We start from the raw sequence: 25708 nt of genomic DNA on the forward strand, positions 1-25708 counted from the left end.
GCAGGTTGGTGGCAGGGGCTTTAATGAACACTCTAGAGATGGGAAAGTTGCATGCGGTAGACAATTAGCTCTAGAGGCAAGAGTGGTGGCACTGGTTTTGCAGGCTTGCAGCACTGCACACCCAGTCTAGTAAGATGAGAGAATTTCATCCAGTTTCCACTTGGCGTGGTGAACTGGCTTGCCCAGTGTCACGGGCAGGTAGGACACAGCCACATCCCATGCTTTTCGTTGGCTGCCAAAGATGCACTTGGGTTTTTCCTTTTGGATAATCCTGTGTACTTTTCTGTCCCTTTCCTAGGTCATCTTTAGATGGCATCATTTGGTTCAATTATAGCTTTGGCATGTTATATTGGTGACCTCATTTAAGATCAGGAAAAATGTTCTGAGTCCCTGCTCTGTGGACTTGGAAATGGAGACAGAAATGGTTTCCAGTCCTCAGCATGGGGAGCAGACATGCAATTGTTCCAGGCCTGTCTGTATCTGGAAGTATCTCCAGGGTGTTGAGGGCTGGGGCACACCCATGTCAAGGAAAGGTGCTCTACCCCACCTTAGGTGCCCTTGCCACGTATGTGCTTAGCTCCTCTTTAGCAATTCTGAGAGCATATGTCCCAGCCCTATCTATGCCCACTGGGTTTGCAATACTATAATACTGGAATCTGACCAGATGGCCACCTCATTTCTCTCAAAACAACCTAATAGGTGTGCGTTACTATTCACATTTTAGATGAGGCATTGATGCTCAGAAAATTTTAAAAGTTATATTGCTCTTCTAAGCAGTAGGAAAAAAAACCAAGGTGAAAATGAAGTATCTCTATACTACACATAAATTTGATCTTCCGTGACATACTATATGCCCAAAGCACAAAAAAAAAAAAAAAAAAAAAAAAAATCCCAGAACACCTGTGCTCTTGATCGGTGCAGGTGTCAGTCACCCAAATGGTCTTCAAAAACAAAACATGTGCATTATCAATAACTAAGTGTACCTTTCAAAGTTTTTAACCAAAATAATTCTAAGACTAGTTTGTTATAGTATGTCTGAACAGGATCTCATTTGAGGCATTCAGAAGACCAAGATACCAGTTGCAGGGGCCAATGCTGTGGTGTAGTACATTAAGCCTCCACCTGTGGCACTGGCATCCCATATGGACGCTGGTTCCAGTCCTGGCTGCTCCACTTTTGATCCTGTTCTCTGCTATGGCTTGGGAAAGCAGTGGAAGATGGCCCAAGTGTTTGGGTCCCTGCACCCAAGTGGGAGACCCAGAAAAAGCTCCTGATTCCTGGTTTCAGCCTGGCCCAGTTTTGGCCATTTTGGCCATTTGAGGAGCAAACTAGAGAATGGAAGATCTCTCTCTCTCTCTCTCTGGCTCTTGCTCTCCCTCTTGCTCTCTTGCTCTCTCCCCTTGTCTCTCCATATCTTTGCCTTTCAAATAAATAAATAAATCAAGAAACAATATACCAGTTTAAAATGAGCCAGCATTACTGAAACATGAATTTTGATAAAACTGAAGGAAAATCAGTCATCTAATTCATGGTGTAGCTTGAGTGGACGAATGGCAAAATCACTGACACTTATGAAATGCTGTTGGGAACATTTCTCCAAGGAAATCAACAGTATATATGGGGATGGCGCTGTGGTGTAGCAGTTAAAGCTGCTGGCTGCAGTGCCAGCATCCCAAATGATCACCAGTTTGAGTCCCGCTCCACTTCTGATCCAGCCCCCTGCTAAATCCGCCTGGGAAAGTAGTTGAAGATGGCCCAAGTCCTTGGGCCCCTGCACCCACATGGGAGACCCAGAAGAAGCTGCTGGCTCCTGGCTTCAGATCGGCGCAGCTCTGGCCGTTGCAGCCAGTTGGTGAGTGAACCATCAGATGGAAGACCTCTCTCTCTCTCTCTCTCTATTTCTACCTCTCTGTGTAATTCTGTCTTTCAAATAAATAAAATAAATCTTTTTTAAAAAAGAAATTAACAGTATATAAATGGAAAAAAAATCATTGTGCCTTGATTGAAGAGAACTGACAATTAACAACAGAAGCAGTAGCTTCTCATCCAAGAGACATCTCAGTTACTCAGCTTACCCAGTGATGACTAAGAAATTAAAGCAGAGTGAGCGTGACTTGATGGGTGCCAAAATGCTGTGCCTTGATCAGCTATAGACAAGAGCTGAACTTTCCAGATCTTGAGGCATTTATTGGAATAACAGTAACAGGAGATGACACATAGCTGTACCAATACGACCCTGAGGGTAAACACAATCAAAGCAATGACTCCCAAGAGGTGGAAGTGGCCTAGCCAAAGTGAAAGTGGAGGAATGAGAACAAAGGCCATGGCAAAACATTTTGGAATGATCAAGGAATTTTGCTTGGATACTTTCAGCAGAGCCAAAGAAACACAGCAACTCTTTATTAGAGGAGTGTTCTGAGAATTTTATCCAAAGTTTTTGGCAGGAAAATGAGAAAGCTTCACCAGAGAGTCTTTCCATTCCACTTTCCAGGAAACTATTGAAGTCCCCTTGGGCTATAATGAATCTAACTAGGGTGGAAAAGAGTGAAATTATTTTTTAAAAGATTTATTTTATTTATTTGAAAGGCAGAGTTATACATAGAGAGGGAGAGACAGGGAGAGAGGTCTTTAATCTGCTGATTTACTCCCTAGATGGCTGCAATGGCCAGGACTGGGTCAGACTGAAGCTAATAGCTAAGAATTTCTTCCTGGGGCCTGCACTGTGGCCTAGCAGGTAAAGCCACTGCCTGCAGAGCCAGCATCCCATATGGGTACCGATTCTAATTCCAGCTGCTCCACTTCCGATCCAGATCTCTGCTATGGACTGGGAAAGCAGTGGAAGATGGCCCAAGTCCTTGGACCCCTGTGCTCATGTGGGAGACCTGGAAGAAGCTCCTGGCTCCTGGCCTCAGATCGGCCCAGCTCCAGCTCTTGTGACCATTTGGGGGAATGAACCAGTGGATGGAAGATCTTTCTCTCTCTTTCTCTCCCTCTGCCTTTCTATATTTCCACCTTTAAAATAAATAAATACATCTTTAAATAAAAAGAAAATAAATTCTTCCAAGTCTCCCACACGGGTGCAGAGGCCCAAGCATTTGGGCCATTTTCTGCTGCTTTCCCAAGCCATAGTCAGGGAGCTGGATTGGAAGTAGAGCAGCTGGGATTCAAACTGGCATTGATACAGGATGTCAGCATCACAGGTGGCTTTACTCACTACCCCACAGCACTGGCCCCTGACTACTTATTGGAGCAAATTTCCATCCTGAGCAAAGTACCTTGGAGAGGACCCCATCTTTTCTCTGATGTGGCTGACCTGTGTGCTCTTTCTTTCTTTCTTTCTTTCTTTTTTTTTTTTTTTTGACAAGCAGTTAGTGAGAGAGAGAGACAGAGAGAAAGGTCTTCCTTCTGTTGGTTCACCCCCCAAATGGCACGCTATGGCCGGCGTGCTACACCGATCCGAAGCCAGGAGCCAGATGCTTCTTCCTGGTCTCCCATGCGGGTACAGGGCCCAAGCATTTGGGCCATTGTCCACTGCACTCCCGGGCCACAGCAGAGAGCTGGACTGGAAGAGGAGCAACCGGGACAGAATCCGGTGCCCCAACCGGTACTAGAACCGGGGGAACCGACGCCGCAGACGGAGGATTAGCCTAGTGAGCCACGGGGCCAACCCGACCTGTGTGCTCTTAATAAATGTTGTTTTGTTTCTTTGTTTGTTTTGTTTCATTTTTCTCCAAAACACTATGGTTAGTATGCTTATTATGTGGTGGGCAGAGCGAGTAGGAGGGAAATCTATGATCCAATTAATAAGGACAGAGGCAGATAAAACTGCTCAGAAATTCATTCTCTGATTAGGATGGGAGAGTGCTTCCCAGATCGTACTTCACCTCTTGTAACCCTGCTGCTTTAGAATAGCCCTACACTGGCTCTCTGGATGCCAATGGAGCGGCCAATTCTCTGTGGGATCCCTGAGGATGGTTTAGATGACTGTTACTGGCACCTCTGGGACATTTGCTGCAGGCTGGGTTGGTTGGGTGCTGCTTTCTTTATGTAGTCTTATTTATTTCTCAGCCAGCTCTATAAAGTAGGTACTCTCTCACTCCTCTATCAAACTGAAGGAATGAGCATCCACAGGCAATGTGGCACACCCAGAGTCTCATGGCTAACAAGTGGCAGTGTCAAGTCTGTCTGGCATCTCTGCAAGTTCCTGCTGTTTATCTCCATGATGTACTGGCTCCCCAGCATGCAACTCAATCCTACCTGAGAAGGAGTCTGAGGACCTTGTGAACGAGTGGATCAAAGACCCCAGTGAAATGATAAGGAGGAAGCCTCTGGTTCATAAGGTGAAGAGAAAACTGCCCGCCGTTCACTACAGGGTCCCACAGCAGCATTCTGCTCCCGTCATCATGCAGTTCCTCCTCTTCGTGCTGTGCTCCAGCCTCTCAGCCCCTTTGCCACTCCAGTCCAAGAACAAGAGCCTGCACTCCCCCCTCTCCTAGCAGTGCTGTGTGTGCAGCCACTGCTCGCTGAGATGGCCCCTCCATCCCCATCTCCTCTTGCCTAGCTATTTCCTCACTCTGCACATTGAGTGCGCTCCCTGATCTAAAGCTAGACTCTCTCTACATGCTTCCCGTCATTTACTTTGAGTCACTTGTCTCATTTAGGTGATGAGCACATACAAGTGCACACAAACAAGTGTATTTATAAGCATCTTAATAACGTCTGACTTGTCCTTTAATCTAATGGTGTCATAGAAAAATGGATGACATGGGACTGGTGTTGTGGTACAGTGGGGTTAAGCCACTGCCTGTAATGCTGACATCCCATATGAGTAGCAGTTTGAGTCCTGTATGTTCTGCTTCGGAACCAGCTCTCTTCACCCAGGGAAACTGTGGATGATGGCCCAAGTGCTTGGGCCTCAGCCATTCATGTGGGACACCCAGATGGACTTCTAGGTTTGTGGCTTCATCTTGGTCCAGCCTAGGCTTCTGCAATCATTTGGGGAAGTGAACCAGCTGATGGAAGATTTTTCTCTCCCCACCCCCTCTCCTTCTCTGTAACTCTGCTTTTCAAATAAATCAATAAATCTTAAAAAATAAAGTAGATGACATGGAAGATTCTATTTCTCATATCTCCAGTACCTTCCACGATAAATAGGAGATGCTTAATAGTTGCTTGTTGAATAAATGATTATATATGCAGCATGATGGAATGAGTACACGTTTGGATGTATTCCTCCCTATAAGATCTTAGACAAGTCACATCATGTCTTGGAGCCTGTTCACTCCTTTAGGAGATGGGAGCATAGCACTAACAAGTGTCCCTTAACATTTTACATCAAATGCTCCCTCAGTGCTACCTAACACATAATAAGCTTCAGTACGGGCAGTGTGAGGCAAAACATTTTAACTGTAACCACAATGCCACGTAGTCATTTTCTTCTGCTTCCTCCTAGTATTTATGCAATGGAGCTATTTCCTGTGCTGCCACGGGGACAGCCCATAATCATTCTGTCACCCTTTGTTAATGGGATTTCTTACAGTCATTCCAAGTTATCCAATTCTGTCTAGTTCAGTAATTAAAAATGTATAATCTCATGTATTAATGAAAACTCCTGAGTACATTTTAAAATAAGGCATCTCCTCCTCCATTGGGAGCCAGTTGCAGGAGTGTGTCCACTCATTCATGTCCTGCCCCTCTTCCCTTTTGTGCACACTCCCCTGCAATCCTGACAAGAAAGGCGCAGTGAGTGGAGAGTAAGAAAACCACTCAGGAATGGAGGAGTTGAGGGTGTGTGCTAGAGCTCTTTAGATACAGATATTTGAAAAAAGGTTTATTAGGGGAATTGACTCACAAGTCCCATGACAGGTTGGCTGCACGCTGGGAACCATGTAACCCTGGTGATGTGGCTGCATTCAAGTCCAGCATTTCAGAAGCAGTGAGGCTGAGGGTGTAACTCCCAGTTCTAGGCTGAAAGCCTAAGATGTCCAGAGGCCACCTGTGTGAGTCCTGGAGTCCAAGTGGATTCTGACATCCAAGGCAGGAGAAGAGCACATCCCAGCTCTCAGAGAGACTAATCCCCCTTTCTGTATTTGCTTTCTTAGCCCCTAGCAAGTAAATGATGCCCAGCCCCCTTGAGATAGGGTGCTCCTCGCCTCGTGCACTTAGATGTATGTCTCAGATATTCCTTAACACAGTGAAGCTGGCACAAAAAATTAACCATCAGAGCGTGGAAGGATATCCCACAGAGAAAGCTTCTGAGAGCTCTAGGGATGCTACAGAAAACGCATTGACTTCACCCACTCATACATGAGTTACAGAACTCATGCATTCATCATCAAACAACACTGGTTACTCCCACCCCTCTAGAGACAACATAAAGACACTGTGCTGATATATTTATTGTGGTTTTTAAAGATCAGCACGATATGGTTGAGTTATAAAGGACCATATTAGGTATTAGCCTTAAAATACATATAAATAAATCTATTTACACATTCATTTTGATATAGAATTCATTTTTTATGAAACAGCTGTCCATCTGCTCCCTGAAATCACCTTTCCTTCCTCAGTAATCTTGAGATCATCTCTGATAATGAAGCAGTCCCAGTCCAGTTCAGTCCCGCAAGTCCCCAGTCTCTTAGTGTAATTTTAAATACAGACAGAACTTGGAGACACTGCCAGCTCAGTTTCAGACCACAGCAATAGAGCAAATATTGAAATAATGCAAGTCAGTACTTTTTGTTTCCCACTGCATATAAAAATGATGTTTATTCTATACCATAATGTATTAACCATACGATAACATTATGTCTAAAAACCGACACATAAATCTTAACTGAAATATACTTTATTACTAAAAAAGGGCTAAAAATCATCTGAACCTTCAGCAAGTAGTAATTGTTTTGCCGGTAGACGGTATTGCCTTGATGTTGGTTGCTGTCAACTGATGAGGGTGGTGGTTGTTGAGGGTGGTGGTTGGTAGCTGGGGCTGGATGGTGCAATTTGTTAAACTAGGACAACCGTGATATCTCTCATATCAATTGCCTTCTCCTTTCACAAAAGATTTCTCCTTTCTCTGTAGCCTGTGATGGAGTTTGACAGCATTTTGCCCACAGGAGAACATCTTTCAAAATTGGAGCCAATTCTCCCAAGCCCTGCTGCTGTTTTGTCAATGATGCTTATGTCACATTCTGAGTCCTTTGTTGTCACTTTAACAGCATCCCCAGCCCATTTTCACCAATGTGGTCTCATTCATATTCTGCCCCTCTGCCCTTCCCTGTCCTCTCACCCACCGTCCTGCTAAGCGAGGGGCAATGGGAACATTCAGTCTCAAGAACTCATGCTTCACTCATTCATAAAAAGTGACTCTGCATCTGTTGCACTTTTCTCACAAGATTGCTGCAATTCAGTCACCTCTTTAGGCTCCACTTCCAAGTCTAGGTCTCTTGCAATTTCCACAACCACTGCAATTGCTTTCTCTGTGGATGTTTTGAATCCCTCAGAGACATCCTGAGAGCTGGGACTAACTTCTTCCAATCCCCTGTTAGTGTTGAAGTTTTGACCTTCTCCCATGAATTGCAAATGTTCCTAATGGCATCTCTAGAGTGGTGAATCTTTTCCAGAAAATTTTTTATTTTATTTGCCCATATACGTCAGGGGAATCATTATCTATGGCAGTTATAGCCTTAAAAGCTGCATTTGTTACATAAGAATTTAAAGTCAGAATTACTCTTTTGCTACGGAGTATAGAATGGGTACTGTGTTGGCAGGCATGAAAATAACATGAATTTTGTGCATCTCCTCAGTGCTCTTAGGTGATCAGGTACATTGTCAATGAGCAGTAATACTTGGAATACAATCTTTTCCCCTTAGCAGTGGGTCTCAACTGCAGACTTAGAGTATGCAGTAAACCATATTGTAAATAGATGTGTTGCCATTCAGGCTTTTTTGTTCCATTTATAGAGAACAGGAAAAATAGATTCAGGATACTTCTTAAGGGTTCCAGGATTTTCACAATGGTAAGTGAATGTTGATTTCAACTAAAAGATATCAACTGCATTTACCTCTGTCCCTTGAAACTTTGAAGCCAAATGCTGACTTCTCTTCTCCAGCTATGAAAATCCTGGAAGACAACTTCTACTAATTGAAAACTACTTTTTATTTTTTTAAAAAAACAATTTATTTTTATGTATTTTGAAAGGCAGAGTTAAGAAAGAGAGAGAGAGGAACAGACAGAGAGAGATCTTCTATTCTCTGGTTAATTTGTCAGACAACACTGGGCCAAGCTGAAACCAGGAGCAAGGAGTTTCTTCCAGGTCTCCCATGTGAGTGCAGGGTCTAAGCACTTGGGCCATCTCTGCTGTTTTCCCAGGAACATTGGTAGAGAGCTGGATCAGAAATGGAGCAGCCAGTGGACTCGAACCAGTGCTCATATGGGATGCCAGCACTGCAGACGGCAGCTTATCCCTCTGTGCTACAGCACCAGGCCCCAGAAAGCTGCTTCTTTGGCATTGAAAATTTTGTTGTTTAGTGTAGCCACATGCATTAATTATCTTAGCTAGATCTTCCAAGCAAAGTTGCTATAGCTCCTGCAACAGCACTTGCTGCTCCACTTTGTACTTCAATGAGATGAAGATGGCTTCTTTCCTTGAAATTTGTGAATCAGTTTGGGCTAACTTCACAATTTTCTTCTGCGACTTCCTCGTCTGTCTCAGTCTTGATAGAATTGGGGAGTTAGGGCCTGGCTCTGGATTGTGATTTGGCCAAGGAGAATGTTGCTGATTTGAGCTTCTGTTCAGACCACTAGACTTTCTCCATATAAGCATTAAGGCTATTTCACTTTCTTATAATTCATGTGTTCACTAAAGCAGCATTTTAAATTTCATTTGAGAACTTCTCCTTTGCATTCACAACTTACATATTTGTCATAAGAGCTTGAGCTTTAAGTTTCTCTCAGCTTGCACCATGCCTTCCTCATTAAGCTTAATAATTTCCAACTTTTGATTTAAGGTGAAAGATGTGCAACTCATTTATTTAGACCTGGAGGGGTCATGATAGGGTTGTCAATTGGTCTAGTCTGAATATTATTATGTTTCTGGAAATAGGGAGGTCTAAGAAGAGAGATAATGATGGGGGAATGTTCCATCCGTGGCACAGTTAGAACACACCACGTTCACCCTTTGCCATCCTACATGGGCATGATTTGTAGCACCCTACACTCATAACATTAGATACCAATAATCACAGACCACCACTAACGAGAAAATAATATAGAAAGCATGAAATATTTTGAGAATTCCAAAAATGTGACTCAGGGGACCAAAGAAATCACATGATGTTGAAAAATGGCACCGATAGACTTGTTCCACATGGCACTGTTAAAAAAAAAAACAAACAAACTTCAATTTGTAAACAAAAACGCACTGTCTGGGGAGTGCAATGAGACAAAGCACAGTGAGATGAGGTATATACATCTGTAAACTAACTTAGCTGCAGTCGTTCGATCTTCCACTCTCACCAAGTATATATAATTGTATATCTAAAACAACTTTTTATTTCATATCTTCAGAGGAGTGCTTCTGATTTAAAATTTTATGTTTCCACAATTATTTCTCCTTCTCTTCTTGAGCTGTCTCTCTGTAGATTGGAAAGCCCATTAGGGCAGTTACTCAGGCTCACTGTCGTGTTCCCTTTGGGGATCAGGGCTTGACATGGCTTATGCCAGCTATGTATGTTGAGGGAAAGAAGATTCAATGAGGATTCAGAACAGACGAGAAGCAGGTGGAGAAAGGGGAATCCCCTGACTGCAGGAATCCATATGATGTATATTGCTGATGCCTGTATTTTCCCAGCAGGGCTGGGTCTGATTGTTCCTCTTAAAGCTGTCTGCTTCATTGCCCAAAGTCAGGGTTTTCATCAGGCATCCATCACGGTCTCCAAGCCCTGGGCATTGCCTCCACTGATTGTCTCTGTGATGGATCACAGCCTGGCTTCCACTCCAGCCATGTTCATACATGTCTACTGTATCTTTCTCATAAAGACCAAGGTGTGAGTGTCACGTTCACAGATGACCAGAAATGTCCCATCCAACACAAACCTGTGTTCACAGCATCCTTTTCCCAGTCCAGAGCTTTTTTACTTGAAAACACTAAATGCCAGTCATGACCAATGGACAGAAATACTCAGAATTGCCCAGACTGCTCTCTCTCCCTATCATGACTGCAAGCATGCCTGTTTGCTCCCTGAGGATAAATAGAGTCTACACCCAGCAACCTACACACATGGATATAAATGCAGGCAAATCACCAGGCAGGGCTTTAGGAAATGCACATTTGAGTGAGGCTCAGACTTCCATTCCCAATCCTGGGGGGCCTCCTGACACAGTGGGTCAGCCTGGAGATACCCGCCTTTCAGAAAAGCCTTGTCCTTCTCTCCACATCTCCATCCTGGCAGTGTCGGCTCCATGCACTTCCTGTTTTCTGTTGTGAAGAAGCAGAAATAAAATAACAGAGACAGCACACACTCTGCTGTCCAGGCTCAAGCTTCATATGCCTTGATGCATTTTGCTGTCTTTCACCAGGGCTCCAGGCTGGCTCTCCTCTCCCTGTTGCCCCTTCCACCCCTCCACAGGCAGAGCCCTACACAAGAGGAGGCTTTGCTTGGCCAGTCACCACTTGCTCTGTGAAGGATCATGTACCTTGGAGGCTCATTGCTGGGTTTACCTTTGCTCATCCCTGGGAGTCAGGAGGACCGGCCCCAGGCACAGGACCCTAGGGAGGAGGTGGATTGCAAAGATGTCTCAGTAACTGAGGCTGTTCTTGTCTATCAGTTTGAATCCCCAGCCCATGCTCTTTATACCACGGTTCCCTTTCTAGGGCATCCTGGCAGAAACATAACTTTTGTTCCCTAGAAGGGCATTTTATGTAAAACAAAATTACCAAGCACATTATCCGCCAAATAGAACAGAAGCCACCTACCAGCCTGAGTAATGCATGATAACAAAGCTTCCCAGCAGCTCCTATTAAATATTCAAATAAACATCATAAATGCTTAAGGGACACATTATGGGTTTCTTAGATGGCTGTTGTGGGATCATTAAAGATCTCCAGCCCCAATCCAACTGCAGAACTTGGATCATTTATTTCAGGGATTCATCAACGCTGGGAATAACAAAGTGTGCCTACACGTGCTTGTGTGTGCCTGTGTATGTGTGTATGTGTGTTTGGTTCTTCAGATGCCACAAGGCTCTCGCAGATGTTTGTAGCATCGGTTGCCTTAAGCTGCACACCAAGGATGGCAGCATTGCCCAGACAGTAAATGAGCCCCAAGCTGCAGTAGAAGGTTTATCAACTGCACAGAATGTTGGCCACCTGTCCACATCAGGAAGAACAAAGCTGTACAAATCTAGGACCAGCACTAGACACAAGAGAAATTTTTGTGTACCCACTGTCATCAGCCTTAGCAGAGCTTCCTGGGAACCCAAGCCACGTCACTCTTTCCTGGATATTGCCTGCATTTGAGGAGTAAAGAAGCAGCAGGGAATTTTCTGCCTGTGTGTCCCTTTCTCTCCTTTTTCTCTGCCTCCTAAATACACACACACACACACACACATTGAGATTCCTTAGCTTAGCCAAAGCCCAGAGACCTACTGTTCCCAGGGCACATCACTTGCTCTTGGCCCCTGTGAGCAAACCCTCAGAAGAGCACATCATGTCACTTCCTAAAGTGAAACTGAGCAGGTTTTGCTGAGCACATATAAACTTGTATTTCCTGACATAATGCTCACAGGTCTGCCTTTAGCCTTGCATCCCACAGTTCCTTGGTGCTGCTGACCCTGTCCTGGACACTGTAATTATCAGTCACTGTAGTAAGCATCATCTCTTCCGTTAGTCCAGTGGTGGGAAAGACAATGTCCACAGTGGAGGGAACCCCTGTGTGCTCAATTCATCCTGGAGTCACTGAGCATTCACAAAAGGGTGACAGCTGAGGTAGCATCTAAAAGATGAGTAAAACAGAAAGTAGCTATATGTAGAAAGAGGCTTCGGATGTTATTCACTAATTAAGAATTAAACCAGGAGATAGGAGTTTGAGTTTCTAATCATAGAGAAATATTCAATATTTGGAACATAAAAATATATTTATTCTCTTTGGATGCTACATGATGTATGTATGAACCAAAACATCACAAAGTATCCTTAATATGTTTAGTTTTTAAGTAAATTAAAGTTTTTTAAATAAAGATTTATGTAAGAATGAAAAATATACTTATTTGCTAAGTAGTTAATGGGTTAATATAAATGAGTAAATAAATTATCTTGCGCTCTGTTATAGAACGATGAATAAGAAGAAATTTTTGTCCTAGGAGACCATTGCAAATCATGTGTATGGAGATTGCAGCCCAAGAAAAACTAGACTAGGAGTTCCAGTTATAAGGTGACACCATCTCACTCTCCCAAGATTTTACTTTTACATTAGCCATTGGATTTTTTTTCATTCATGATAATTAAGAAAAGAAACATTTCCTTTTTTCCACTTTTTACCATTTAAAGGATATATTTGGAGTTATGAATAAAAACCCTTTGTGGGGATCTCTGCTATACTGGACATTTTACGCTGAGGCATCACCTGCCCATCTGTTTGTCTGTCCAACTTTAGTACCTCCTTCAACACCGACTGAGTGCTCTCTTGGTTCTAAACACTTCACTCAGATGCTGGAAATGGAGACACATGGACCACACCCTCTGCCCTTGATGTTTTCACTGACAATGACATCTGGCCTCTGCTCTCAAGCTGCACAAGGACAGCACTACACTTGTTCTCCAAACGCCTGTTCAGCCCATACCATCCTTCCAAGCCATATGGCTTCACATTGTCACTGCTCATGAGCACACGTGATCTATTCTGCAACTTTAGCACGAAGTCTGACTCTGTAATGCTGACTTCAAACAACCATTAGCAGACATTTATGTCAAATCATAAATAGCTTTAACATACTTTTGATCAACTGCTGTCACCATAAAAAAGATTGCAATTAAAACAATAGAGCATAAAATTAGATTGCTTAAAGAGTATCAAGACTTGCCTGCTTGGCAAGATTTGTTAGATTCTGTGCCATGGAACTGCACAGTGTGGAGTGTGTGGTAGGTACTTGATAGTTGCTAACATTTAATATAATATATAATATATATATATTATATATTATATTATATAATTATATAATATAATAATATATAATATAATATATAATATAATATAATATAATAATAAATATTATTATGGTTCACAACTAAGGCTAATTCAAAGATTTTAACACTATCAAAGAGTACTATGGATTGTGATAAAAAATAGAAGCTCACACATTTTCCATTAATAAAACAAAGCTCAATGGATGAAAGATTGGTTGGATCAGGAGGACTTTATGGGTCCATGCAAACTTGAGGTTTTACAATTTGAGAAACTGGGGCAGGATAACATAGGAATCAGAAGCAGGGGTACCTGGATTCTCATGGGTTATTTGGGAAGCTCCTATATGGGAAGATATGGCTGGCATGGCTGAACCACTTTAATCAGGGTTCTACAGAGCATGGTCCTCATAATAGTGAAAGAGGAGTGAGATCTATCAGTGACCAATTTCTTTTTTTAAAAGGTTTATTTGTTTATTTGAAAGTCAGAGTTACAGAGAGAGAGAGAGAGAGAGAGAGAGAGAGAGGCCTTCCATCTACTGGGTCACTCCTCAATTGGCTGCAATGGCCAGAGCTGTGCCAATCCGAAGCCAGAAGCCAGGATCTTCCTTTGGGTCTCCCACGTGGGTGCAGGGGCCCAAGCACTTGGGCCATCTTCGACTGCTTTCCCAGGCCATAGCAGAGAGCTGGATAGGAAATGGAGCAGCCAGGTCTCAAACCGGCGCCCATATGGGATGCCAGTGCTTCAGGCCAGGGCATTAACCCGCTGAGCCACAACACTGGCAGTGACCAATTTCTAGTCTGCTCACCTGTTACGCCTGGGGGTTGGGGCAAGGCATAGAAAACGCATGTTTGAGAGTCCTGTAGTTAGTACTTTTGGGAATCTGTATAACCAGCACATCAGATAATCCCTACATAGGCTGATGTTGAGCATATTGGGTATGGTGTCCTTGGCACTCTTTGGTGAGGCAACACGTGCCAGGGAATTGGGTCTCAGCTTGGCCACCTCTCTGGGGAGTCTGGTTTGGGATGTATCCCCTAACTCTACCAAGGTTCCTTTATCTTTACATCCATCAGTATTGCCACAGCTTCTTCCCTGGAAGTCTCTGAAAGTTCCAAGCAGGTAGAGTCCTGGAAGAGCTGCTGGGCTGGATAATGTTGCTGAAGTTCCAAGCCTCAGGTTGGGAGTAAGCCTGTGCCTGAGGTTCATGGGTGAATTTCTGTCAGGAATTTGAGATGAATCTTCTGTTGGTATTGGCAATAGGTTCCAGTCAATCAACCTTGGATATAACAAGGCTAGTCTTAAGACAAGGCTAAAAAGAGTTCTATCAATGCAAGTTAGGGCTGTAACACTGCGTAAAGCTGATTAGTTCAGCACAGGGAGGGTAGTATTTCTGCGCCAAGAAATGAGCTGTTTCCCTAGAACAGTGCTGGCTTCATGGGTGGAGGAGGCTGTGCTGGAAGGAATGGTTGAAGGAGACGGTGGATTATCCTTCTGAGCAAAGCTTAGAGAATTCCTGCTCTGCTTTGAAAGTCAGAACCGATGACCTCCAAGTTTCTCTCCAGTTTTATTCGTTATTGTTTTATGATCCTATAACTAAGCTAACACGCCACAGAGTGAGGCTGTTACTTTACATTATAATTTGCTATAAATACTTCAATGATAAGCTCAGTATGTTAAGGAACTCTTAAACCTTTTTAAAATCTAAATACTTAGTCTACTGGGAATCACTAGGTTGTAAGGTACCATGTATTTTTATAGAGTTAAAAAGGAAAAAGATGTTAGATGTTAACCTGACAGCATAGTTCTTTTTTTATTATTATAAAGTCTCTTTGAAAAAGCTGACATAACATTTCAAACCAAAGCCTTTTGTTTCCCTTGCGACAGTTTCTCCAGTCTACTCTGATGGTGGGAGCCTGGGAGCACTCACTTGCTGAGTCAGAACCAAGTGAAGACATTCATTGGATAAGGATTCTGAGTGACAGTGCACATGGTCCATCCAATTCTGGAGCTGGGGGTGGGTTTTGTGGTACAGTGGATTAAACAGTCTCTTGGGGAGCCCAGAATCCATGTTGTTGTGCCTGAGATCAAGTCCTCCTTCTGCTTTGATTACAACTTCCTGCTAATAGGCCTGGAAGGCATTAGATATTGGCCAAAGTACTTGGGTCCCTGACACCTGCTGGGAAGCCCAGATGGAGTTCCTGGTTCCTGACTTTTGTCTATCCCAGGCCCAGCTGTTGTAAACATTTGGGGAATAAGCCAGCTGTTAGAAGGTTTCTGTCCCTCCTTCTCTGTCACTCTGCCTCTCTAATAAAGAAATAAACCTATTTAAAAATATATATTTATTGGCCAGCACCGTGGCTCACTAGGCTAATCTTCCACCTGTGGTGCTGGCACCCCGGGTTCTAGTCCCAGTTGAGGCACCGGGTACTAGTCCCGGTTGCTCCTCTCCCAGTCCAGCTCTCTGCTGTGGCCAGGGAGATCAGTGGAGGATGGCCCAAGTACTTGGGCCCCTGCACCCGCATGGGAAACCGGGAGGAAGAACCTAGCTCCTGGCTTCAGATCCATGCAGCGTGCCGGCCGTAGCAGCCATTAGGGGAGTGAACCAATGGAAGGAAGACCTTTCTCTGTCTCTCACTGTCTGTAACTCTCCCTCTGTCTCTCTCTCTCACTGTAACTCTGCCAGGCAATATATATATATATATATATATATATATATATATATATATATAATTTACTTGAGGGCAGATTTACAGATAGAGAGAGGGAGATACAGAGAGAGAGAGAAATCTTCCATCTGCTGGTTCACTTTCCAAATGGCTACAATAGCCAGAGCTGGGCTGATCTGAAGCCAGGAGCCAGGAGCTTCTTCCAGGTCTCCCACGTGAGTATAAAGGATCTCATGGCAGGTGCTGATGAGGAGATGTAAAGTGGAGTTCCAGGAGCAGACAGCTTCCATGCCACCTTTGAGTATGACCCTCCAGTAACCTCCGTGTGTTCGGCTATTGGGAATATATTGGAATACTGTGTGTTCTTAGAAAATTGTGGCTTTTATGGCGGCTTCATTTATAGGCATGATTGATTAGGTAAGTGGTCATAGATGATCAACTTAACCTTCAACCTGTTTCCCCTCCCCAGAGGTTGGGGGTTAGAGTTAGTCCTGAAATCCCCACCCTCCACTACTGCTATGATTTTTCTGGTGAGCAGGACCCTCCTCCTGAAGTCTCTCAGTGTCTAGGGACCGTCAATCAACTTTTTTTTAAGGGGAAGGGTTTACTGGGGGGAAACCCGATAGACCAGAGGGAAGGGGCAAAGAAGGAAAAAGAGGGAGAAGGAGAATGTAAGACAGAAAGACAGAGATGAGACAGAGATCAGGAGACAGAGAGAAAGAGAGCCACGTGTTCAGGAACAGGTCCTTTTAAAACTTTGCCAGAGGATGGACAGGGAAGTAGGAGCATCAAATCCCATTAGGGTGGGGGTGGAGCTTGACACAGGTTGTTGGGCCATGCGGCCGGGGGCTAGAACCTAGGACGCTGTCAGGGTGTAGATCACACTGTAGATAAGACTGCACCATTTTACTACCACCCCCCCTCCCCCATTTTGTTTTTTATAAAGCAAGAGTTGTATGGGATTACATTAGTCCCAAAAGTCCAGGAGTGGTAGAGGGATGATGATCTGGCTTTAGAGCTACTTCCTGCTGGCATGGGGTGACGAGGTACTCTTCACTGGCCTGGGTTGATGTCTCAAGCCACTGTCTCCTGGGTAGGGAGCCAAGTATATCCCTGTAGCAGCATTTGGTTGACCACCGAGTTGGTGAAGGCCTTGGTTTGTTTCATTATCACCTCCTGTAAGCACTTAAACAGACACTGTAGTATAAAAGACAGGGTGAGAATAGCAACCAATGATCCTAAGAGTAGCATTAACCTGGTAATGAGAGGATTTTATAGAGGAGAGGAAATGAGGGGGTCTCTGGACCCCTGTGAGGACTGTTAGATGGACGTGGTTTAAAGCTGATCCCAACCAAGACCAGGAGAAAGGCCACTCAACTTTTGCAGGTAGAGGGGTTTGTCTGTAGAGAAATTCCGAAAAATCATACAATGTTAAGTGGGGGAGAGGACTATCAATGCACGCAGGTCAGGAGTAGAGCCATTGATGTAAGAGTAGAGGCTATGATTACAAAGGAATGAGGCCCCAAGTGGGCTAGATACAAAGAACAGAGTCACTATTAGAGGACCTAAGAAAGCTGCTGTCTAAGCCACGAGTAAGTTCTCTGATTGAGAGGCAAATAGGAACTGACAGAAGGGGCCTGATAATAATCCGGTGGGCTTTAAGGCCTTGTCAGTTATGAGGCCCAGATCTATCCATCTCTTCACATGGGGTACATCCTAAGGGAGGTGTGAACCTCCTAGGGGAAGGCACCCTGTTGACTTCCATTACCTAGCTGGCCTGGGAGGAGAGCTGGCCAGGTAAAGGCAGGTGGCAACTCTAACAGGAAATTTACAGTTCTGCCTGCAACGTTACTGAGCCTACTTGGCCATCCCCTCAGCAGCAGTGGACACTTTGGAAGCAGGGCCGAGTGAAAGTTTTTCAGCTTGGAGCCAGCAAGTTGTATGGCTCTGACCTGGGTGTCCTTCGACTCCAGGGCAGTTCCATTTCCAGAGATCCAATTCTCGCCTGGCAGAGCTGCCAGCGTTCTTCATAAACTGACTTCTGCTGAAGCCCAGGCTCACCACACATCAATCAACGTATTAGCATATAAAAAGACACACTTTTCAATTTAAAATTTCCGAAGATTTTAAGGGTTGTAGTCAGGAAATGAAGATGAAATTATCTCAGAATGTCACACAAAGACAAGAAGATTAATTTACATAGAAAACTAGGAATAGAGGGAAATTTCTTTAAATTGATTTAAAAAACGGGACAAAATCCTACAACTTGAGACCAGTACTGTGGCATAGCAGGTTAAGCCACAGCCTGCCGTGCTGGCATCCCATAAGGGTGCCAGTTTAAGACCTGGTTGCTCCACCTCTGATCCAGCTCCCTTCTAATGCGCCTGGGAATGCAGTGGAAGGTGGCCCAAGTGCGTGGACCCCTGCACCCATGTGGGAGACCCGGAAGAAGCTCCAGGCTCTTGGCTTTGGCCTGGCCCAGCACCTGTCATTGTGGCCATTTGGTGAGTGAAACAGCAGATGGAAGATATGTGTCTCTCTCTCTCTCTCTTTTCTACCTCTCTCTCTCCCTCTCTACCTCTCTGTAACTCTGACTTTCCAATAAGTAAGTAAATCTGAAAAAAAAAATCCAAAAGCTAACACTGTCCTTAACAATGAGAAACTATGATTTTTACCTAAAATCAGGAACAAAGCAAGGATGTCCATTCTCACTATTGCTATTTAATGCAGTATGAGAAGTCCTCCTTAATCAGTCAATAAGCAGGAAAAGGAAATAACAGGTATGTAGATTGGAAAGAGAGAAATAAAACTGTCTGTGTTTCAAGATGACATGATTGTCTTTGTAGAAAATTCCAAGGAGACAACAACAATGACACAAAAGCCACTCCTAGAACTAATACATGATTATAACAAGATTGGAGAATAAAGGTCGATATACAAAAGCCAGGTGCTTTTAAAATGTTAGTTAATGAATTTAATTGAATTGAAAGATAGAGCAAGGAGGGAGAGCGAGAGATCACCTATCTGCTGGCTCACTTGCCAAATGCCTGCCACTAACTGCCTGGGCTGTGGCAGGCCAAAGCTAGGATCTGAATACTCCATCAGCATCTCCCGTTGGAATTCACTGATGTGTGACAGTGAGTAAAACAAACTTCCTACCATATTTAATACAACAGTTTCCTTCAGTATTTTAATCAAAGGCAAAACCAAGGGGCTGGTGCTGTTGTGTAGTATGTTAAGCCTCTGCCTGCAGCAGCGGCTTCCCATATTTGGTGCTGGTTTGTGTCCCAGCTGCTTCTCTTCCAATATACCTCTCTGCTATGGCCTCAGAAAGCAGTAGAAGAAGGCCTGAGTGCTTGGACCCCTGATCCCATGTGGGAGACCCAGAAGAAGCTCCTGGCTCCTGGCTTTGGAGAGGCCCAGCTCCAGAAGTTGTGGCCATTTGGGGAGTTAGCCAGGGGATGGAAGACCCTTTTCTTTGTCTCTCCCTCTCTTTTTCTGTAACTCTTCTTCTCAATAAATAAATAAATATTTTTAAAAAGGCAAAACCAAATGTAAAACAGCAATTTATGAGAATTTCCTAAATCCTGTTTTTGGTGTAATGGACTTTGGAAGACATTTTAATATATACAGAATTATAGAAAAGAATGAACGTTCTCAGAATGACTTGTTTGCCTCTTGACAATGAAAAAGGTTAATCTACATGGGGAAACATGATGACAAGTGGAGAGCTCTTAGCACAAGGCATGATACATAGCACATACTTAGTAAAACCAACAAAGTGTCACACAGTTAATGGTTTGTACTTAAAAAGTGGAAGCCACATGCACACAATAAAAAATAGAGAAGAGAGAACTCGCATTACTGTAGTCAAAAGGAGAACTTCATGATGGGACTGGAGTCTGATCTAGGATTTAAAAAAAATAAGAAGAAAATCTAATAGGCAAATAAAATGAATGTGAGCAAAAACAGAGAGAAGCAACAGAAAGGTGGGAAGAAATGTGAATGAACATATGTAGAAGTACACTTCTTCCTTCTTGACTAGAGATATTGATACGAGGTATTCTTGCTGCAAAAGGCAGAAGCTCCTGGAGTCATCGGCCCTAAGACTCCTTATTATACGGCAAACACTGCCTCAAGGTGGAGAAGAAGCAAGGGTAGACAGGAGGAAGAAGAGGTGGGAGTTTCATGACCCATGTTTCTGGACATTCCAATGTGGTAGTACAAGACAGTTAGACCGCAATGGGTCAAAGGGAAGTTGGACTTGAGTGAGAGCAAAAGGAAAGAAAAATCTCTGCAGTGTATCCATTCTAAACACAGAAATAATAGCAACCCAAGGGTGCCTCTTTGTACATTTCATATTGTAGCCTGAAGGAAATTTCCTGAGAACAAACTGAACAGTAGTGCATAAATGTTAGGATATTACTGTAATTTCTTTTATTTGCTAGTTTAAAATGACTTGAATGGTACTGCTGTTTTCATGGAACTTAATGATGTTAGCTATTTTTTTAAAACAGTTTTATTAGGATATAATCCACATGCCATAAAATTCACCCATTTGAAGTACACAATTCAATGCTTCTTTTACGATAATCAACGAGTTATGCCAACACCATCAATATAAAAATAAAACACGTCCATGACCCCAACAAATAGCACTGTGCCACTGTCAGTCACTGACCATCATCACTCCAATGGCCAGCTGAGGCAATGTCTTACCTACCTCCTGTCTCTGGATTTGCCTACTCTGGACATCTCACATGATTGGAATCCTGTATGGCATTGTCTTTTGTGTCCTGATTCTTCCAAATAGCACATTTTCAAGGTCCATCCCTGCTTCAGTATGTGTCAACTCTTCATTTCTCTTTATTGCCAAATATATTCAACTGTGTGCCTATAACACATTTTGCTTGGCTCTCGTTCATTGGTAGTGCATCTGCATTGCTTCTGTAAACTCAAAAAGCCACTCTATTTTCTCAATAACTCCATTTCACTCCTAAGAGGGAAGCCCCTCTCCCAGTGTTCTCTCTCCTAGGTCAAAAGCTTGGCCAGGAAACAACCTTGAGTTGCACAATTACTAGAGTAACATTTGAGATACCAGAATAAACACCAAGCACTTGGCTAACTGCACCTGCGTCTGGCTTGGTCCCAACCTACACGTTGGCTCAAAAAGTCCTGAAGTAGCAGCATCCTGCTTAAGTCTGACCTCACACATTCAAAACCCTGTCTATTCCTGCCTATTTGTAAGTGCTTAGAAACCCCACTCCATCACCATTTGAGGCCGACAGAGCTAATGGTGTCTGGACCCTTTCCTCCCTTGAAAGGTGAACAAAGTCTATCCTTGCTAATTCCGTGGATCTCATAATATCTTTCACAACCTGCACACCAGCCATACGGACTTGCCTTGCACACAACCAAATGAACTAGCCTTTCACTTCCATCATGAATAGTACTGTGATGAGCATTTATGGACAAGTTTTTGTGTGAACATACATTTTCATTTCTTGTGGCTGTATCTCTGGTAGAGGAATGGCCAGGTAATAAAGTTAATCTAGATTTAGCTTTTTGGAAAACTACCAGATGGTTTTCCATGGGACTGTGCCACCTCATAGCTCCACCAACAACCTTTGATTTCCTATTTGTCCATGTTTTTCACAAAGGTTATTGACTTTCTCATTTATTGTAATACCCTAGTAGGTATATTGCACTTGGATTTTGATTTGCATTTCCTTAAAGATTAATTGCGTTACACAACTCTTCATATGCTTAAGGACCATTTAAATATATTTTTAAGAAGCATGGTTATGGAGATCCCTTACTCACTTTTTTTTTTCTTTTCTTTTTGACAGGCAGAGTGGATAGTGAGACAGAGAGAGAGACAGAGAGAAAGGTCTTCCTTTCTGCCGTTGGTTCACCCTCCAATGGCTGCTGCGGCCGGCGCATCTCACTGATCCGAAGCCAGGAGCCAGGTGCTTCTCCTGGTCTCCCATGCGGGTGCAAGGCCCATGGACTTGGGCCATCCTCCACTGCCTTCCCGGGCCATAGCAGAGAGCTGGCCTGGAAGAGGGGCAACCGGGATAGAATCCGGCGCCCTGACTGGGACTAGAACCTGGTGTGCTGGCGCCGCAAGGTGGAGGATTAGCCTGTTAAGCCACGGCGCCGGCCCCTTACTCACTTTTTGATCACTATGCCTTTCTATTGTTGATGTGTAAGGGTTGTTTTAAACATGCAGCCTAGATATAATTCCTTGTCAGATATACTAGTTGCAAATATGTTCTCGAGTCCTCTACACTGCTGTTTCATTTTATTGATGATGTCAGTTTTAGACAGTTTTTCATTACCATAATAAAATATCTAAGGCAGGTTACTTTATAAAGAAAAGAGGTTTATTTTGGCCCCTTCTCCAGAGCATAAAAGAGACAGCAGTTGGTGATTTCGAGACTGCAATTGGTGATTACCTTCTTGCTGGCAGAGACCCAACTCAGCACAGAGAATTACATGGTAAGAGATAGGAGTGCAGTGTCTGTCTTTGTGTCCCTTTGGAACCATCAGGATTCAATCATGGGGCTCCATACTAAGCACCTGTTCAATCCTAACCACTTCCCAGAAGTCTCACTTTAAAACCACAGCCATAGTTCCACTCTCTTGATACCTCACAGTGGGGATGACATTTCAACAAGTGAAACATGGAGGGGGGGGGGCACTGAAACTACAGCAGTGTTCCTTGGAACACAAGGTTGTAATCGGGATGAAATGCAAGTTACCTGTTTTTCCTTTTGTCATCCGTGTTTTTATGTCATAGTTGAGATATTAATACATTCCCCCATTTTCTTGTAAGTGTTTTGTCATGTTAGTTCTTAATTTAGGCCTATGATTTTTGTGTAAGGTGTGAGGCAGGATTACAACTTCATTCACTTGGATATGGATGTCCAATTGTCACAGCATAATGTGTTGAAAAAGACTATTGTTTTCCCATGAGAGTTTTCTGGAACCTTTGTTGAAAGTCAACAAAAAAAGTCAACATAAATGTAGAAGCTTAGTTTCGTATACTTAATTCTATGAATTTCTGTCTATCTTTCTGCTAGTAGCACATGGTATTAATTTCTGTAGCTTTGTGGTAAATTTTGGAATAAGGATGTAAGTCTTCTGAATGTGCTTTTCCTGCTCAAGCTTGCTTGGTTGTATAGGGTCCCTTGCATTTCCACATAAATTTTAGGATCAGTTTATTAGTATCTGCAAGGGAAAGGGCAGCTGGAATCTTAGTAGATATGTTTAAAATCTGTAGATCTATTTGGAGCATATTGCTATGCCAACACTGTCAAGCCTTCAGATCCATACGCATGTAATGTGTTCCATTTATTTATATCTCTAATTCCTTTTAGCCGTTTTATAAGTTTCTATGTTAAATATAAGATTTATTTAAAAATATCTAATGGTTTTTGATGCTGTGAATGCAGTTGCTGTCTTAATGTCATCTTGGCCATATTCATTATAGATTTTCATGTATGGATCTTGTATCTTGCAATCTGGATGAACTCATTTATTCATTCTGATATTTTTTCCATTAGATTGCTCTAGATTTGTGTGTATTATGTTGTGTCATCTATAAATAAAATAGTTGTACGTTTTTCTTTCTGGTCTTGATGACTTCTGTCTGGAATTACTTCCTTGACTAAAACCCTAGTACAATCTTGAAGAGACAAGAGTAAACAAGAGTTTTTCCTAATCTTAGGTAGAAAGCACCATTGAGTATGGCGTTGATTTTGATTTTTTTAAGATGCCCTTTATCATATTAAGGTAATTTCCTTCGATTTTTTAAAATATTTTCATCATGAATGAATGACCTTTGATTTTTCTGAGACTGTTGAGATGATTGTGTGGGATTTGTATTTTGTTTTATTTATATCATATATCATATTAATTGATTTTTTGATGATAAACCACTCTCACATTTGTTGGTAAAATTGCACTGTCCTGGGGGCCAGCACCATGGCTCACTTGGTTAATCCTTCACCTGCGACACTGGCATCTCATATGGGCACCAGGTTCTAGTCCAGGCTGCTCATCTTCCAATCCAGCTCTCTGCTGTGGCCTGGGAAGGCAGTGGAGGATGACCCAAGTGCTTGGGCGCCTGTATCTGCATGGGAGACCTGGAGGAAGCACCTGGCTCCTGCCTTCGGATCGACGTAGCTCCAGCTGTTGCAGCCATTTAGGGGGTGAACCAACGGAAGGAAGACCTTTCTCTCTGTCTCTCTCTCTCACTGTCTAACTTTGTCTGTCAAATAAATAAATAAAAAAAATTGCACTGTCCTATAAAAATATTTGTATGTTGCTGGTTTACTAGAATTTTAAAGACTATGTTCCATATTCATTTTTTTTTAAATTTTTTGACAGGCAGAGTGGATAGTGAGAGAGAGAGAGAGACAGAGAGAAAGGTCTTCCTTTGCCGTTGGTTCACTCTCCAATGACCGCCGCGGCCGGCGCGCTGCGGCCGGCGCAACATGCTGATCCGAAGCCAGGAGCCACGTGCTTCTCCTGGTCTCCCATGGGGTGCAGGGCCCAAGCACTTGGGCCATCCTCCACTGCACTCCCGGGCCACAGCAGAGAGCTGGCCTGGAAGAAGGGCAACCGGGACAGAATCTGGTGCCCTGACCGGGACTAGAACCCGGTGTGCCGGCGCCGCAAGGCGGAGGATTAGCCTATTGAGCCATGGCGCCGGCCCCCATATTCATTTTTTAAAAGATCGATTTATTTATTTGGAAGGCAGAGTTGGGGCCCATGCTGTGGCACAGTGGGTTAACACCCTGGCCTGAAGCGCCGGCATCCCACATGGGCGCTGGTTCAAGACCTAGCTGCTCCACTTCCAATCCAGCTCTCTGCTATGGCCTAAGAAAGCAGTAGAAGATGGCCCAAGTCGTTGGGCCCCTGCACCCGCATGGGAGAGCCAGCAGAAGCTCCTTGCTCCTGGCTTCGGATTGGCACAGCTCTGGTCATTTCAGCCATCTGGATAGTGAAGCAGCAGATGGGAGACCTCTCTCTCTCTCTCTCTCTCTCTCTCTCTCTCTCTGCCTCTTTTCCCTCTGTGTAACTGTGACTTGCAAATAAATAAATCTTAAAAAAAAAAAAAGAAAGAAAGAAAGGCAGAGTTACAGAGTGGCAAAAGCAGAGAAAAAGAGAGAGAGAGAGAGAAAGGTCTTCCATCCACTGGTTAATTCCACAGGCAGCTGCAATGGTCAGAGCTGCGCCAATTCAAAGACAGGAACCAGGAGCTTCCTCCAGGTCTCCCACATGGGTGCAGAGGCCAAAGCACTTGGATCATCTTCGACTGCTTCCCCAGGCCGTAACAGAGAGCTGGATGAGAAGTGGAACAGCTGAGACTCTAACTGGTGCCCATATAAGATACTGGTACGGCAGGAGGTGGCTTTACCTGCTCCGCCACAGCACTGGTTCCTCATATTCATTTAAAATATTCACCTGTAGAGATTTTGCAAAAACTATAATATAATACCACAACCAGGATATTTGCTTTGATACGATCTATTGATCTTTGCATTTCCCAATTTTACTTAACTTTGTATGTGTATGTGTCTTGTATTTGCATATTCACCAACTCAAAGACATCAAATGATCCAGTTTCAAACTGAAATAAAATAAAAATAAACCTTATTTTTCAAAATACATAACCACATGTGAAGTGTTTAAAAACTTATCAAACTGCATGTTACCATGGTTGTCTGATCCTATATGCAATATGGTTTTGCTCATTTCTGGCTGGTAGTTAGTGTTGTTACTGTTTCTCTTTTCTCCCATTTCTATTCACTATTCGGATTCCCTAACAGTTTATTATGCTGTGTTTT

This window comes from Lepus europaeus, chromosome 1 (genome assembly GCF_033115175.1).
Source record: "Lepus europaeus isolate LE1 chromosome 1, mLepTim1.pri, whole genome shotgun sequence".
NCBI lineage: Eukaryota > Metazoa > Chordata > Mammalia > Lagomorpha > Leporidae > Lepus > Lepus europaeus.